The sequence below is a fragment of the Gossypium hirsutum genome, chromosome A02 (assembly GCF_007990345.1).
Source record: "Gossypium hirsutum isolate 1008001.06 chromosome A02, Gossypium_hirsutum_v2.1, whole genome shotgun sequence".
NCBI lineage: Eukaryota > Viridiplantae > Streptophyta > Magnoliopsida > Malvales > Malvaceae > Gossypium > Gossypium hirsutum.
In genome coordinates this window covers 94448225-94464206 of record NC_053425.1, presented here as the reverse complement: position 1 = coordinate 94464206, position 15982 = coordinate 94448225, and the positions used below count along the sequence as shown (strand labels likewise).

Below are 15982 nucleotides of genomic sequence, written 5' to 3'. Positions count from 1 at the left end.
GAAGTTGGGACACACGGTCGTGTCTCAACCCATGTCCTTGCCCGTGTAGTTCACTGACTTGGGTCACACATTCATATGTGTTGCTCGTGTGTGACACACGCCCATGCGGCCAGGCCGTGTGCCCCTAAAAGTATCTTAAAACTCAAGTTTACCATTTCCTACTTACTTGAAAACTAAGCAACTCAATTACCAATCGATTAACCTACTCAAAACATGATTAAACATGCCCAAAATACACCAAATTCATCACCTAATATGCCTAACCAATGTATCATCATTGGTACCAAATTTTATATGTTCAAATATATCAACACATCAAACATTCAAGACTTTCGTTCATATCACATTTACCATAATTGGACTATCACTTAGCTATTTAAGCTACTAAACTTTAATCTAACACATACCACATATAAACTAGGCTAACATTCCAACATATCCTCAACCACAACCATATACACATTTAAGCATCATTTCATTAGCAACTAAGACAACCACACCTTATAAATAATATCAACCAAAGACTTCCTAGGTACATGCCATTACAAAATGAAATATCACCACACTTGAGCTTAGGATTTGTGATTTGATGTTAAGTCAGCAATAATTTGAATAGTACTTAGCCTGCGTACGGAAAACAAAATCGCATGCTGAGTAAAACTCAGTGGTATTTCTATAATTCGAATAATATAAACTTGAGATAAGTATTTAACATGCAATATACAACAAGTAGTCTATGTTTAAAAGTTTCAATTCAATAATATAATTCTTACTCATTCCTTATTTACATCTACTAAGATTTCAAATATTCAAATATATATATTAGTGACATTTTATTTAACATTTGAATACATCAACTCATGCAATAACATGATTCATATATTTGATCAATACTTGAATTTATTTAAGTTTTACATCTCCATTCATCATTTCATATTTCATTTCTCATCTCATAATCATATCTCATATTTTCCATTTCAATATTTTCTCATCTCATATTCATTTCTCATTTTTTCCATTTCAATATCAATCGCATAAAATTATTATTTTACTTTCCCCTATTAACATGACACGATACGGACTCGGACGAATACACGGATCCAACCAACCCAGTGCCTCATCAGATAAATCCGAAGTAATAACTACAACCAATATTATATAAATTGACACCTAGTGTCTCATCGGTTAAACCGAAGTAAATTGACACCTAATGCCTCATTGACTCGAGATCAAACTGCTCCCTAAACTCTTCTTATCCTATGGCATGCCATCTATATCCGACTCACCCTGATACAGTTAATAGAGATTCACTTCACTTTTTAATGCAACTAATGTCTCAATTTCATGAATGTATATCATCACATATAAACATATATTCAATTTGTAATAATCACATTTTTCTCAATACACATATGTTCATAATCAATATATTTCATAATGTACAAAATCAGTCCATTTCATTTTAATTATGAATTTAACTCAATTCCCAAGTATCAAAGTACTCACCTCAAATGCTTACCATTTGTAAACAATTATATATGCAATAATCTATTATTTAATTTGGATTATAGAAACACAAACTGTGAATTCCGAGCTATTCGACGTTGATTTTATCCTTCTCCTTTTTACTCGAGGATTCCAATATGACGTTAGCTACAAAATAAAACAATTAAATCACATTAATATTACACATTTCAACTTTACATTAAATTTTAATTTTCAAACTATATTTTGTTTATTCTTCAATTTAGCCCCTAAATCAAGACTAATTTTAACCTTCACAATTAACTTCATATTTTTATACTGATTTCACTCTAGACCACATTTAACTTCTTTTCCAATTCGACCCCTTAATTTTAATTTTTTCACAATTTAGTCCTTATTGTTCAAAATCAACAATTAATTCCACAATTTAGCTCTTTTCCATTTCTAACTTAAAATCTATCTATTTAATCACTACAACAAAACAGGTTTTTAGCGGCGTTTTTTAGGCCTATAACGGCGCTTATAAGCGCCACTACAACAATTTGCGGCATTTTTATAAGCGCCGCAAAAATCGCCGCTATAGATGACGCCGCTAAATTTTGTGGCGTTTTTGAGAAAAAAACGCCGCTAAAGGTCATGACTTTTAGCGGCGCTTTCTCTAAAAACGCCGCTAAAGATCATGACCTTTAGCGGCTCTTTCCCCAAAAACGCCACTAAAGACCATATATATTTCAACTTCCTTTTTAATCATTTCATATTCATTCTTACCTTAAATGATCATAGAAAATTTAAATAACCTAACAATGGACACATTTGAAATTGTTTTTGAGTTCAAAAATATTAACAAGAGAACTTTTCATTTGATCAAAATGTTCATAATCAATATTTGAAAACCCAATCTAATGACTACAATACACTTTCTTCTAAAAAGTAAAATATTTGAAACTTCTACCGAATAAACAACATGATGTTCACTATAAGAAACTTTAACTACAAGCATACTACAATTGTCAATTTAATTCCTGTACAAGTACTTTTCAGTTGAAGCTGCTGCACCCATGATCATACCTAAAATTGCAAAAACATAGAATCAATGAACTCATATAGAGTATAACAAATCATCTGTGAGCTTTGAAGTTCTTAAAATGCTACACAAAGAACTTACATAATTTATACATATTTATTTCTCTTTTCTTTTTCCTGGCTATAGATTTTTCAAAATAATTAATAAAATTATAATAAATTCCACTTTTAGCATAAATTCAAGGGCTTATGCAACCAAAAAATCTTAAAATTTACCCTTAAATAAATCCATAGATCCCTATATTACTCCTATTAAATCCTTAACCTTTAATTTACATTCAAGTAAGTTCTAACTCTGGAAGAAAAACACACTTGGAACTCTACATTACGATCCTCAACCAACGATGGAAGCTGAGAAAGGAAAATTTCAGCAGCCATGTCCCATGCATCCTTGGAATGTGCAGAAGAAAATTTTAAAATAAACAACTGAGAAACAAGTTGTAAGGTAAGTCAATATCCCTTGCAGTACCACATTGGTGCTGATGGGTGACCAAAGAATCATACGACTTACATTTATAATCATTGGAATCAAGACAGTAGAAATAATTGCACAAAGTACTACAATCTAAGCAATAATTAGACAGATACAGTTTTTAGTTACCTGTAAACCAAATAAGGAAAAAATGAACATTAAAGCCAATACAAATCACATTTTTAACTGAAAGACTCACTGAAGACTTATATGTAAGAAGAGCAAGAAAAAAATGGAAAAAGAACAAAACTAAACCAAAACCAAACCAAAACCAACATCCAAGCATTCCATTTATACTGGTGAAAGATTTTTCAAAAGAAACAGAAAAACCTGAACTTGAACTCACCTAACAATTTTTGTCCTCTATTACAATTCCAGATGCCAAGAACAAGGCAAGAACTCATGTCATAATCAAACTGGTAATGGATAAACTTGGGACTCATCAAGATAAAAAATAAAAAAGAACCTACCTCGTGCTATTGCATCCTCTTTCCTTCTCAATTCCTGCAAAATATAAAGTTAACATTCAGTTACTACAAGGACAAATTAATCTAAGAGCAAAATGAATAGCAAAACCACCTTACATACAACACAATTACATATTGCATCCGAACATATAAAAATCAAGTCATTGCATAATTTTAGTATTTTTATAATAGAAAGACTACAGAACATAAAGATATTTTACAAGCATTCAGACAGAAAAACTAAACTGAAATATGAATAGGAAATTCAGATTCAAAAACTATGGTTTTGATTTTTTTGTGCCAAGATATCAATATTTAAATTACTTTAGAAATCTGTATAATTTGTAACTGCAATGCGAAAGGAACAACTTATCACAATTGATATCGAATACCGCAAAAATAAATCGGAAACACCACACTTATTATTCAAGGGCCAGCCTCACTCGAGTGTAAACAGCCAACAACAAATTACCCGTTCACGCTTATTCAATTTAGCATCTTTTTGCTTTAAGTTCCTTCTATCTTGCTTTTAGATCCTAGATTTGATAAGACAAAAACATTAAAAGAAGTCTATGATTTTAATCATATATATTTTAATCATTTTGTGACCAAAGAATGGCTGTTGGATAGAAAATATGATTGAAAACTTATTTTGTGCAAGTGCAGCACTAGGATTCCAACTTTTTCCTCCTTAAAACATGTTGTCGTTTGTAACCGCATTGAAGCGGCGGCTGTTTTATCTCACGTCACTGTTATATTCTTTCATTTGTCGCTGCACAGAAAAACATTAGTCTAAGAATGTTAAGAAAGATGAAGATTTTATTTAACTTTTGGTTGATTGTTGTCAGTTTTTAAGCAAATTTGTAAGATAAAAAAAAAGAGAGAGAGTATATTTCGTTGATATATATATTGTCACAATTCAATCTAGCTCATTCTATTATGGAATTTATAGGTTTTTCAATTCTTATCTCTTTTTAAAAATTTGAATTCACATTTTCAAATATTAATGGTATAGCAATAACAATTATATATATTTTTAAAGATGAAAATAACATGTTGCTTCTTCTGTAGCAGACTGATATGGAATTTTATCCATTCTTAATGTCGTAAATCCATACATCAAGATATTTCATTAATTTTACAAATTAAATAAAACAATAAAAAATGTGCCAATGAAAGTTAAAGTGTTAAAATTAAACCTATAAATACTTATAAGTAATTGCAAGAAATGGAATTAGACTAAGTTTATATCTTAAAATTATCATTATTATGAAGATTTTACTTAAAGATCATCCCGATTAAAATAGTACTAATCTCATACCCATGGCTGTATAATTAAAATTTGAGATATCTTCCGCTGTTTGTTGTCTTACCTCACCGGACATTTTTAAGGTGTTGATCTCAAATGGCATCTATTTAAACAACGGTTGTATACCTCAAACTTGGGCCAGTATGAAATATCATATGATGAGTACAACGTGAAACAAGTTCCCACATATCTAAAGCTGGTAACTCCACTAAATCTTGGCTAATCTCAAACCGAAAGACTTAATCTATAACTTTTTTTAATAAGTGAAACAAAAATATTGATGAGACTCAAATTTCGACATTAAATTTGTAACGTTTTATTTATGTTTATATCTAGGAATTTCAAGCTCCTAAAAAGTGATGATTTCATGTAAAATGGTGAATGCTATAACAATCTAAGGCTCATCCTCAATAAGGCTTCAACAGGATGACAAGTGATCCTTCTAAAACTTTAGAATATCTCTAGAAAGCCATGTGCAAGATCAGTCCTCAGCTTATTAGATGTTCTTTGTCAAATGGTTGTATAAATACTAATAACAATAAAAGAAAAAGGTAAGAAAACCGACACTAGGCCACATTCATACGGGCATTTGGAAATAAATCAAAGTCAGGATAAATATATAGAAAATCCCTAACTACTAGATACACAGAAATGAGAAAACTTCATTCAGAAGCCAATATTAACCAAATATTAAATTTGTACTACAAGAAATGAACCCAAATTAATCTGCAATTAGAATATCTTATCTTGTATTCTTTTAAAGCAAGAAATATTACTATCAAAATCATATCCCTTTAAACTTTAATTACCGTCAATAGAAGTTTTAAAATTTCAACGCTTTATCTTAACACTGACCAACACAGCCACAAATGACCGTTAGGTTTACATATCTATCTTTCTAAGCAAACGTAATTAGGAAATGGACTTAGTCCATTGACGAGAAAGTAAGGTAAAAGGAGGAGCTTAATTGAAAACCATCTAGCCAGAGAAATATTATTTCATGCTATCAATAAAATAAAATAATGCATAGAAAAATGTAAAGAGCAAAGAATCAGTTGAAGAAGCAAGTAAAAAATAGCTTAAGAGTCAGGACTAACCTCACAAAGCTCGAGACTGCACGAGGCTGCTTCCATTATTATAAAATTTAATTCCCCTACTCCTTTAAAGATAAGAATAGTAAATAAAGATCTGTAAATGATAAATTCTGTAATATAAAATGAAATGCAGGGGGCGAAATCACCTTTTCTCTTTGCTTTGGTTCCACACCTGCAGAGATAATATATATATTTTAAAAAAATGAAAATGAAAATGAAAATACTTTTAAAGTCATCGACTAGACTAGAATTTTTAAATTGAAAATAAAAGACTTAGTACAGGAACTGATTCTTAAATAATGCTAAAACACAAAAATTACATGGAAAATTTCCCTAAATTCCGTAGCTAAATTGACCATAAAATTATTGAAAACAAGCACCGCCAGATTTCAAAAACAGAGAGAGCAAATCGAGTAAAAGAGAAAAGAGTGAGAAAAATGACTTGATCCGAGAATAACCTTCAAGTCATCGGTGGAAGGAGAAGCGTTTCCTCCGAGTACGGCAAGTAAGTAAACGGCGACCACCTTCATTTTTACTTTGATATTGTGGGAACGAGAGTGGAAATGTAGCCGCGGAGGAAAAGGAAAAAGGCTAGGGTTTGCAGTGAAAGGATGAAAATGTGTGTTGCTAGCTAGGGTTTTTGTTTTTTACATCGTGGCCATTTGATTTAATTTTAGCCGTTGATTTTAAAATTAAAGGCCGGATTTTACGGATTGATGGGTGCTCTTTGAGCCCATCTTAGAAGCTTCAACATATCATATTTGGCCTGACGCTGGTATTTTTAGAGTAAATTACATTGTTAATCACTTAAGTATTAATAAATTTTTTTTATCATCTAATTATAAAAAGTTACAAAATAATCACCTAATTATCAAAATTTTCTGTTTTCGTCACCAACTATTCAAATTTTTATTTTTTGGTCATTAGTCGTTAAATTACTATTGGAAAGATAACTTGGAAACTTTAAAATTTGTATAATAATAACTTTAATTCTCAATATTTACGCATTGTGAAATTTAGTCTTTTTTTTTCATATTTACTTTTATTTGTAACATTAAGGGTTAATTTTTCAAAAATGATAAAAGATGAAAATTACTATGGATTTTCAGGTATTTCTATCTTTGTTATATTTCCAATCAAATTTAATTGATAGATTTTTTTAGGTGAAAATGTCACAAAGAAAATTAAAATTGAAGAAAAAGACTAAATTACCCAATGTGTCAATGTTGGGGGTTAATTTTTTTAGAATCAATATTAAATTAACACAACATTTAAATGTTGATATTATGTCAAATTTAAAAGATATCATATCATCTTCATTGACCATTTAAAAGTTGCTGACCAAAAAATAAAAAATAAAATAGTAGGGTGATCATTTTGCAACTTTTCATAGTTGGTGACCAAAAACAAGACAAACAAATAATTGAGTGACTACATGTATAATTTACCCTATTTATAATTTAGCCTCTATAATTGAGAGCGGTGAAACAAGAAAAAATTTATACTAAAGGGTCAATATCAAATTAGAGGTAAAGGTGTTTATGAGCCGGGACTAGGTATGAGATTAACACTCTTTCAAATTGAAATTCTTTAATTGTATGTGATATCGTTTCAAACCCCATTCAGTTTTAATTCCATAATTTATTATGAACATAAGCTTTTACATTAATATCTATGTATATACACATCAACATCCATATGATGTTTTTTGGAGTTTAGGGTTTTAGGGGTTATAATTTAATGTTTAGGGGGTTTTTAAGATTTAGGGGTTTAGTGTTTTAGGGGTTATAGATTAGTGTTTATTATTTTTTGGGGGTTTAGAGTTTTAGGGATTATATGACTTTTAACGACGTTTTACTGAAAGCGCCGCTAATGCTCTGGTTTTTAGTGGCATTTATCGAAAGGGCCGCTAATTCTCTAGTTTTTAGCGGCGTTTTATCGAAAGCGCAGTTAATGCTCTGGTTTTTAGCGGCGTTTTACCAAAAGCGCCGCTAATGCTCTGGTTTTTAGCGGCGTTTTATCGAAAGCGCCGCTAATGCTCTGATTTTTAGCGGCGTTTTAACAAAAAGCGCCGCTATTGCTCTATTTTTAGCGACGTTTTTGGTAAAACGCCGCTATTGCTATGTGTTTTACAATTTTTGCGGCGTTTTTTGATAAACGCCGCTAAAAACGCCGCTAAAGCCCTATTTTCCTATAGTGAATCCTAATACTTAAACTATTCAATAATGTCAACATCTAAAATCTTGAGCAATACTAAAAATTACAATATGGGTTGGGTAGCCCTAAGTATCGGGATTCAAAAAACATAAAAATTAGAAGGAAATGACTAAATTGCACTAACAAATTTGAGTTTGAACCCTAAGGTCCCTAGCCGTGCATGACTATCTTCTTCTTTTCTTCTTTCTTTTCTTTTCTTTTCTTTTCTTTCCTTTCCTTTCTTTGTTAAATTTGCATACATCCACTGTCATTTCTTTTTCTCTCTTTTATTATACATTCATTTTAATTATTATTATTATTATTATTATATATACATTAAAGTTAATATATATAAATATATATTTATTTTAAGCACATGTATTTCATTTAGCCCATGGCCGACCACCTATACACCATCATTAATTAAGTGGCATAATTGTTACTTTAACCCCTTTAGTTTATTTCAATTTATAACTCAACATTTAACGCTTACGCTATTTAATCTCTGTACCTTAGTAACTCCTAATTTCACAAAATTCACTAATCCACACATTAATTAGCTATCCGACTAACTTCGTAAATATTTAATTTTACGAATTCATTTTACGAAAACAGAGTCCCGAAAATACGTTTTTCGACACCCCTGACTATCGGGTCATTACATGAGATGTTTGAGCTAGCAATATCTTTTATATTTCTTTTCTTTAATTGCTTTACTTTAATTTTATTTTTAGTACTTATTTAATATTTCATTTCTATTTTTATTTTTGAAAAATTTTCTACAATTTTCAGAGGCAGAAAAAAATGTGAACTGAGCAGTTGCGATATTCAAAGGAGTTTGTCGTAACATCGCGACAAACTGGGTAGTGGATAACATGAGGTTGACCAAGTAGATAAGTCCAAAGGGAGAGATTTTTTTTTAGTTGGGCCAATTCTATTATAGGGCGAGCCCATAGAGGGGAGTTAAACTTTTTTGGATTAAGGCACTTCACATTCCCCTCTCAAAATCCTCTTAATTTTCTTCATTCCTCCTCCATGGCACACAACTTCCCTAGCACATTTCAAATTTGTTAATCTGTCATCACTATCCCCTTATTTTTCTCTTCTCAATTGCTCACGTCTCTTAAGTCTCTTAAAGTTTTCATTTTTATCATTTTTTCTCTTCAATCTTTCTTATCTTTTCTTCCATAACATTCTTAAAGGTTTCTTCCAATTTTCTCCAATGGCTCACGTCAAAATTGTTTCCAAGACTACTGAATCTTCAAGGGCTAGTAATGCTCAGCCAAAGACATTCTTTAACGCTACCGCAGCCATGAGATATAACAACAACATCGTAAGTGGCCTTTCTATTTTGAGCAAGGGTGTTTGTTTAAAAATGAACCATACATAGGATAGAATGAATCTGTATCTTCAATAGTAGAAAAACATGGGTGAATTTTTTTTTGTTTGCAACCTGAAGATGTTTTAGGAAAAATTATTTGAGAGTTTTATGCCTATGTTAACTCTCCAGATTCCCCTTTTATCTAAGTAAGAGGTATGTCCATTCCTTTTGGTAAAGACAATGTTAATGCATAGTTTGGTATTGCAGGCATACAGGACGAACACATGTCATTTGCTGAAAGTATTATTGTTGAGGGGTTAAACTAGATGTTGGAGGATTTATGTATTAAGGGCACACGATGGATTGTTTCTAGCCAAGAATGTTATACTGTCGAGCGGGCTTTGTTGAAGCCCATTGGAAAGATTTGGTATCATTTTTTGAAAATCTGACTTATGCTGTCTACACACAATACCACTGTTTTGAAAGAACGAATGCTTTTGTTGCATTCCATTATAAAAGGGAGAAATATTAATGTTGGGAGGATCATTTTCCAAAAAGTACATATGTGTCCTAAGAAGAATGAGGGTAGCTTAAATTTCCCCTCACTTATTACTGCCCTATGTCGAATTGCCCAAGTCCCTTTCAATGTGGAGGAGGATATCATCCCTAACAAGGGTGGGCTGACTAGGACCAGTTTTGTCGAGATCCAAGGCACTGATGCTGCCAGGGCAACTCAGCATAGCCATGCCACCACTTCCTCTACTGTGCAGACTCCTACGACAACACTTTTAGATTCTCGTAGCTCTCTTGAACAACAAATATTGCATTCCTTGAAGCAGTTAGAGCAAAGGATGTCCCTTTTTGAAAATCCCTTAGTTTCACCTGACTGAGGAGATGACAAAGGCCCAGCAATAGCAAGCTGAATATTGGGCTTATGTGAGGAGTAGGGATTTGGTTTTTAGGAAATCATTGAAAAAGAATTTTATGAAGCCAATGCTAGAATTTCCTATCTTCTCAGCCACATTGCTCCCATTCGCTGATGCTGCCAAGGAGCCCACTCAAGCTACTACTAAAGCACCTACTCAACCTACTACCGAGGCACCTACTCAAACATTAGTTGAAGAGCATGAAAAGACGACATCCCTAAATGCTAAGATGGATGAATAAGAAGAAAAAGATGATACTACCACCATAAAAGGGAAAAACCCCGCTCCACCTTTGCCACCAGCTCCCGTATGTGTACAGGACTGCGACATTGATCGTCTAATCGATGAGTTAACAGAGATTGACAATGAGAGGGAAGAAATGACCCCTAAAAGGAGGAAATGACGGTACAAGGTCAGTGTTCAAAAATTCACTCTTCGGGTAGAATGATGTAAAGTTAGCTAAGTTTTATCTCTCTTTCATGCAACTTACATATCATTTTCTTGTGCCATGGCATTTTTTCTTTTGCCATGTCATTTGTTGTAAAAATTTCTCTTTTGGTTCTCATATATATCTAGTCAGGCATTGAAGGCAATGCATCCTTTAGGTTTGGGGTTGTGTTGTGCATTTAGGCTACATTTTATATTTAGTATGCATGATCACTTTAGTATAATCGTTTTAGTTCGGTTGAATCTATTTTGCCACGACAATGTAACTATTATTTATTGTTTGTCCATGAGAAGTACAATCTGTACTTATGATATTCGATGATGAGCTTAGATTCTTCAATACACTTAGAACATTTGATAGTGGATTAGGTAATTTAGCTTAGAATTGGTTGCTTGGAAAATTAGATCCTAAAAATGAGATGTTCTATTCTCAATTTTTAGGGGTTATAATGAGTGTCTTCTAATGAACTTAGGGACTTTTGAAGCCAAATTCAATAGTTTTGCCTTGACATTATTAATTAAAGAATAGTAAACACTCCAACGTTTAGAATTATTGAGTAGATCAGCACCACTTTGTTTGCTCCATTGTGTTGTTGATTAGAAATGTGAGTTTAGGTAAGAGTGTGTAATAAAAAGTAAATATATTAGGGGCACTTCGCTATAGTAATGGGTTGAGTAGCTAAGGAGGTAGCTGTTTGCTCCATTCATCTTCTAAGTCAAAAGCATTAGCTTCAAGAGTGATTTCTGTTTAAATTGTGACATGATTGCGTACTAGGTAATTCGGTGTGTGTTCCGTTATGATTTTCAAGTTAAAGAATTTTGTGACATGTTTAATCCCTTAATATACATATAATTTATTTAAAAAAATAGTAAGATTGTACATGTATGCTTAAAGTAGGAGTGACCTGAGTTTGGGTAATAAATGAACTGAGTAAGCTAGGAGATATGTGCAATGGCCAGGACATAAATGAACCTTAGAAAATCTTGTTCCCTAATATACATATATTTTATCTAAAAAAATATTAAGCTTGTACATGTATGCTTAAAGCAGGAGTGACCTGAGTTTGGGTAATAAATGAACTGAGTAAGCTAGGAGATATTTGCAATGGCCAGAACATATATGAACCTTAGAAAATCTTGTTTTTAAAAGCAATTTTCTATACTACCTTTGTTAAATCAAACTTTTGAAACTCGGACAGGTTTTTAACGATAGAAAATGACTAAGAATTGATGCATATTAGTTTTTGAATAGATTGACAGTACAAAATGGGTACATGCACTGACATTGCTGCTGCATACATGCATTCATGCACATTTTACTTTAGGACAATCAATATCTCAGGTTTGGGGGTGTGATAACTCTTGAAAAGAGTTATATTTTATGCCTTTAGACCTAGTTGAATGTTTGTGCTTAGGTACACTATGGCATTTTAGACATTTTATTAGTATTTTTATGATTTGCATTTGGAGCTTGGACTATGTTTACTTATTAGACACTTTTAATTGCGTGTGAAAGGGTTGTGTTTCCTGGTTTGTCAAGTGCAGGCTAGAGAGAGAAATAAAGGAGTAAAGGTTTAGCGGGACAAAAGGTTGGACAATTTTCCACCTTGAATGCCGTGGCAATTCATGAGTATGATTGAGTCAACATTTAGCGCATAACAGTCTTAGCTCGACTCTACTTGTACTAGAAAAATCTGCCTAAAAAAGAGGAAAGGATATTGTGGGTTGTTGGAGTTACCCTAGGATGAAATGCTTATAAAAAGCCAAAGGAGGAAGCCCTAAGAACAAAGAGGAGAGAGAGCCGAAGACAACAATAGAGGGTAGTGGCTGAATAGAAACATGAAAGAGGAACTCGGATGCAGTCCCTCTTAACCACCACAAGACACTGTGTTGTTGGATTGCAGATTGATTTGGTGATAACTATCTTCCTAATTTCTTTATTTCTTAATTTGTTCTTTTGTAAATTAATTTGATCAAAACAATATGGAATGTTATTTCGAACTTGAATTTTATTCACGAATCTATGAGCTAAATCTTGTAGGGTTGGGATTACATGATGAATACTTTTATTTTTTGTAATGGTTGAAGCATATATTTTATTTAATCTACCATTTCATTCAATTGTTTTTATTTTCTAAATGTATGTGTATATCCTCTAGACATGGATGAATGTGTAGCATGTCCATAAATTGAATCAAATTCTGAAAGGGTTGGATTAGTTGGGCCAAAATTAAATGATACAAGTGAGTATTCGATCGAATACTCACATCAGACTCTAGACATAGAACAACATTTGTATAGAATGAAGACAAAATTGTGAAGGGTACCGTGATAAGGCCTATAGACATAGGCCAGGTAACTTGAGACTTTGCTCTCAAAAGAAGCAGGTCACTTTAGGTCAATCTGAGCAGTAGATTAAGTACAATTATGTTGAGGCGTTACTGAAAGTAAGGGCAGATTCTTAGTAGTCCTAACCTTCCAAATCAACATCGTAGACCTTCAATCTGTTGCCTCAACATTTTTTCCACAACATTCTTAGTTACTTATTTGTTCGCTCGATTATTCCTGTAATTACCATTGCATATTTCTTCTTTCTTTGCCTTAGCATTTTTCAATATTAGTTAGTATATATTTCGCACTCATCCTTATTATTTTAATTTATCACTTTGTACTTAACTCGATTTTGCCATAACATTAATCATTATCATAATTTGACCATTTCTATACCTACTCTGATCCCTATGGAGTCGATCTCACTTATCACTTTATTACTTGGTTTGACGTGTGTACTTTCACAATTCGTATAGCATATTCACACGTGACATGAGGTTAAGCCTCTAAAGGTACCCCCTTCCTATATGCATGACTTTAATCCCACGACGACCTCTGATCTCCACTCCTTTTAGCTTGATCCCTTCTCTAGGTCCTCGATCAACCTTGCAAATCCTACAAACATTAGCCACACTGTTGTAAGTTCAAATGAACTTAGTGAGTTCCTTCATTAGGCTATTCACAAATAAACCATATCGCCTGAGGGTAACAAATGTAAAATAAATTAAAATTAGCTATCTCTTCACTCAAGAAGAGTTTTCTTCATCAAGGTGGTGGGCTCCACCCGATCCTCTGAGCTACTTGGCTCATTTTAAGAACTTCCTTTGGTAGAACCCTCCATTTGACCGTAATCCAGAGACGCCACCATATCAACGAAACCTATCCTTACTTCTCGTATTTCATTCCTTTCATACACCCCATGTACAGGGTGTTTGTTGGCCTCTAACATAATTGGTTGTATGCCTGTTTTCCCATACTGTACCTTTATGGTAGCTTTATCTACTTTCTGCCCAAGGATTTTTAGGACATAACTTCCATGGTGGACTTGGTCGGACTAGCCCTTGGTGGACTCCTCTTTCCCATATTATAGTCTTGAAGGACTTGTTGACAATTTCATATTATGCTGTCTTGCAGCGGCCTTCATCACTTTGGAGAATAACTGTAGTAAGATTATTTCCAATAATTCGCTCCTCAAACTAAGCCTTACTTGGGAACTCTTCTGTCCCATAAGTGAAGATTAGTCTAACCCGTTGAATTAGTAGGCTGACATCCATGCAACTATACGAGCTTTCCATTCCACTTACTCGTTTCCTCCCTAAAGGGCTATCATTGTGGTGATGTACCCATATTAGACTCTTATCAAAAAGGAACAGTCTTGATAGATATTTTGTCTCGGACAAAATCCTTATCTTAGGAGTGAAAATTCTCATTCCTCTCACGAGATTTGCTTTTCATGTACAACTTCATTGAGCTACCACTAGTGGCTAGTAACATGTACGTTTTGCAATTATACACAGTCATTATCAAGTAAAAAGTAAGTATAAGAGTTATTGTCTCCACAGGGACTATATTTAAATCGATACTTGTAAAAATTACTATTCACAAATTGGTTAACAAAAACACAATAATTTTGATTGATAGGTGTTAAATTAATTTAGTTAATACAAGTTAACCTAAATTCAAATGAAATGAAATGTAAGGTGACTCTTAATTTTCACGGCTTAACAACAATAACATTAATAAGTTAGAATAATTGCAACATTTGATTGAATTCATTTTTCATCATGCTTAACAATGTTAGGCAAATATTCCATGACAACTCGATCTTTTATTTACTGGGAATCTCATATAAGTTCAACCGAATCTTATACTTAGAAAAATATGCATAAACCAACGTCATAATTTAACTAAGGATTCCTTAGAATTTATGTGAAGTAAAGTGATGGATTAGGTTTGAAATAATTTAATTACATAAACCTAAAGTTATGCAAGGTAATAGGTTCTCTTAGTTTATTACGAACCCCTAATTTATTGTTATTAGGATACAAATTAAGCATGCATCTTTCAACTATCATGTCCATTAGTTATCATCTGACTAGAATTGACTAACTAATTCTAATGCATTCAAACATATTTTAATGCATGAAATATATAATGATTTGAATTGGAAACATGAACAACGGAGGCACAAAACATTAGAAGCATTAATTATCAAATTAATGTAATCATTCTAGCTAAAACAAAATTAATCCATCATTGTAAATGGGAAAACATCAAAACAATTTGCAAACGTTTTGAATAAAAATAAGATTAAGGAAGCAGTTCTCTAAAGACCGATTGTAGTAGCTTCCTTCGTTTCTTGTGATTGCAAAATGCTGCTCAAGGTGGTCGACCAAGAGTTGTTTTTCTCAAGGGAAAATGCTAGCTAAAGAAGATGGGAAAATGGGAAGGCTAATGTGTGGAAGAGAAGGAAGAAAGATGAAAGGAATCTAAATTGAGAGATGAATGAGTGATGAGGGATGATGGAATGAGAAGTGAGGGTTGGTATTTAAGTAGAGAGAAGGCATAGGAGTTTGCTAAAAATAGCTTAAAGATCCTTTGGTTCTCTCCTTTGCTTGGCTGGCCTTGAAGTGTGAAAAAAGAGGTTGATGGTTACTTGATTTCATGCATGAATCATGCAAGGGGTTGGACAGTTTCTTGGGTATTAGTTGTGTAACAACCCTAACCCGTATCCATCGCCGGACTAGGGTTAAGCGATATTACCAAACATATCAAAACACTTCGCATTCATTTCACAAACATCATAGCATCATAGTCAAACATCAACATAAGTCCCTTTCTTAGGTCAATG

General features: G+C 32.8%; 1 long non-coding RNA gene across 1 annotated transcript; it reads right to left on the bottom strand.

Annotated features, from left to right (window-relative positions):
• Positions 1–2325: 2325 nt before the first annotated feature.
• Positions 2326–6565, bottom strand: LOC107951882 (uncharacterized). The gene is made up of 5 exons (XR_001698652.2): positions 6369–6565; positions 6057–6082; positions 5914–5975; positions 3511–3544; positions 2326–2553 (listed from the first exon to the last, which is right to left on the bottom strand). It is a non-coding gene; the product is annotated as an uncharacterized lncRNA (long non-coding RNA).
• Positions 6566–15982: the final 9417 nt, after the last annotated feature.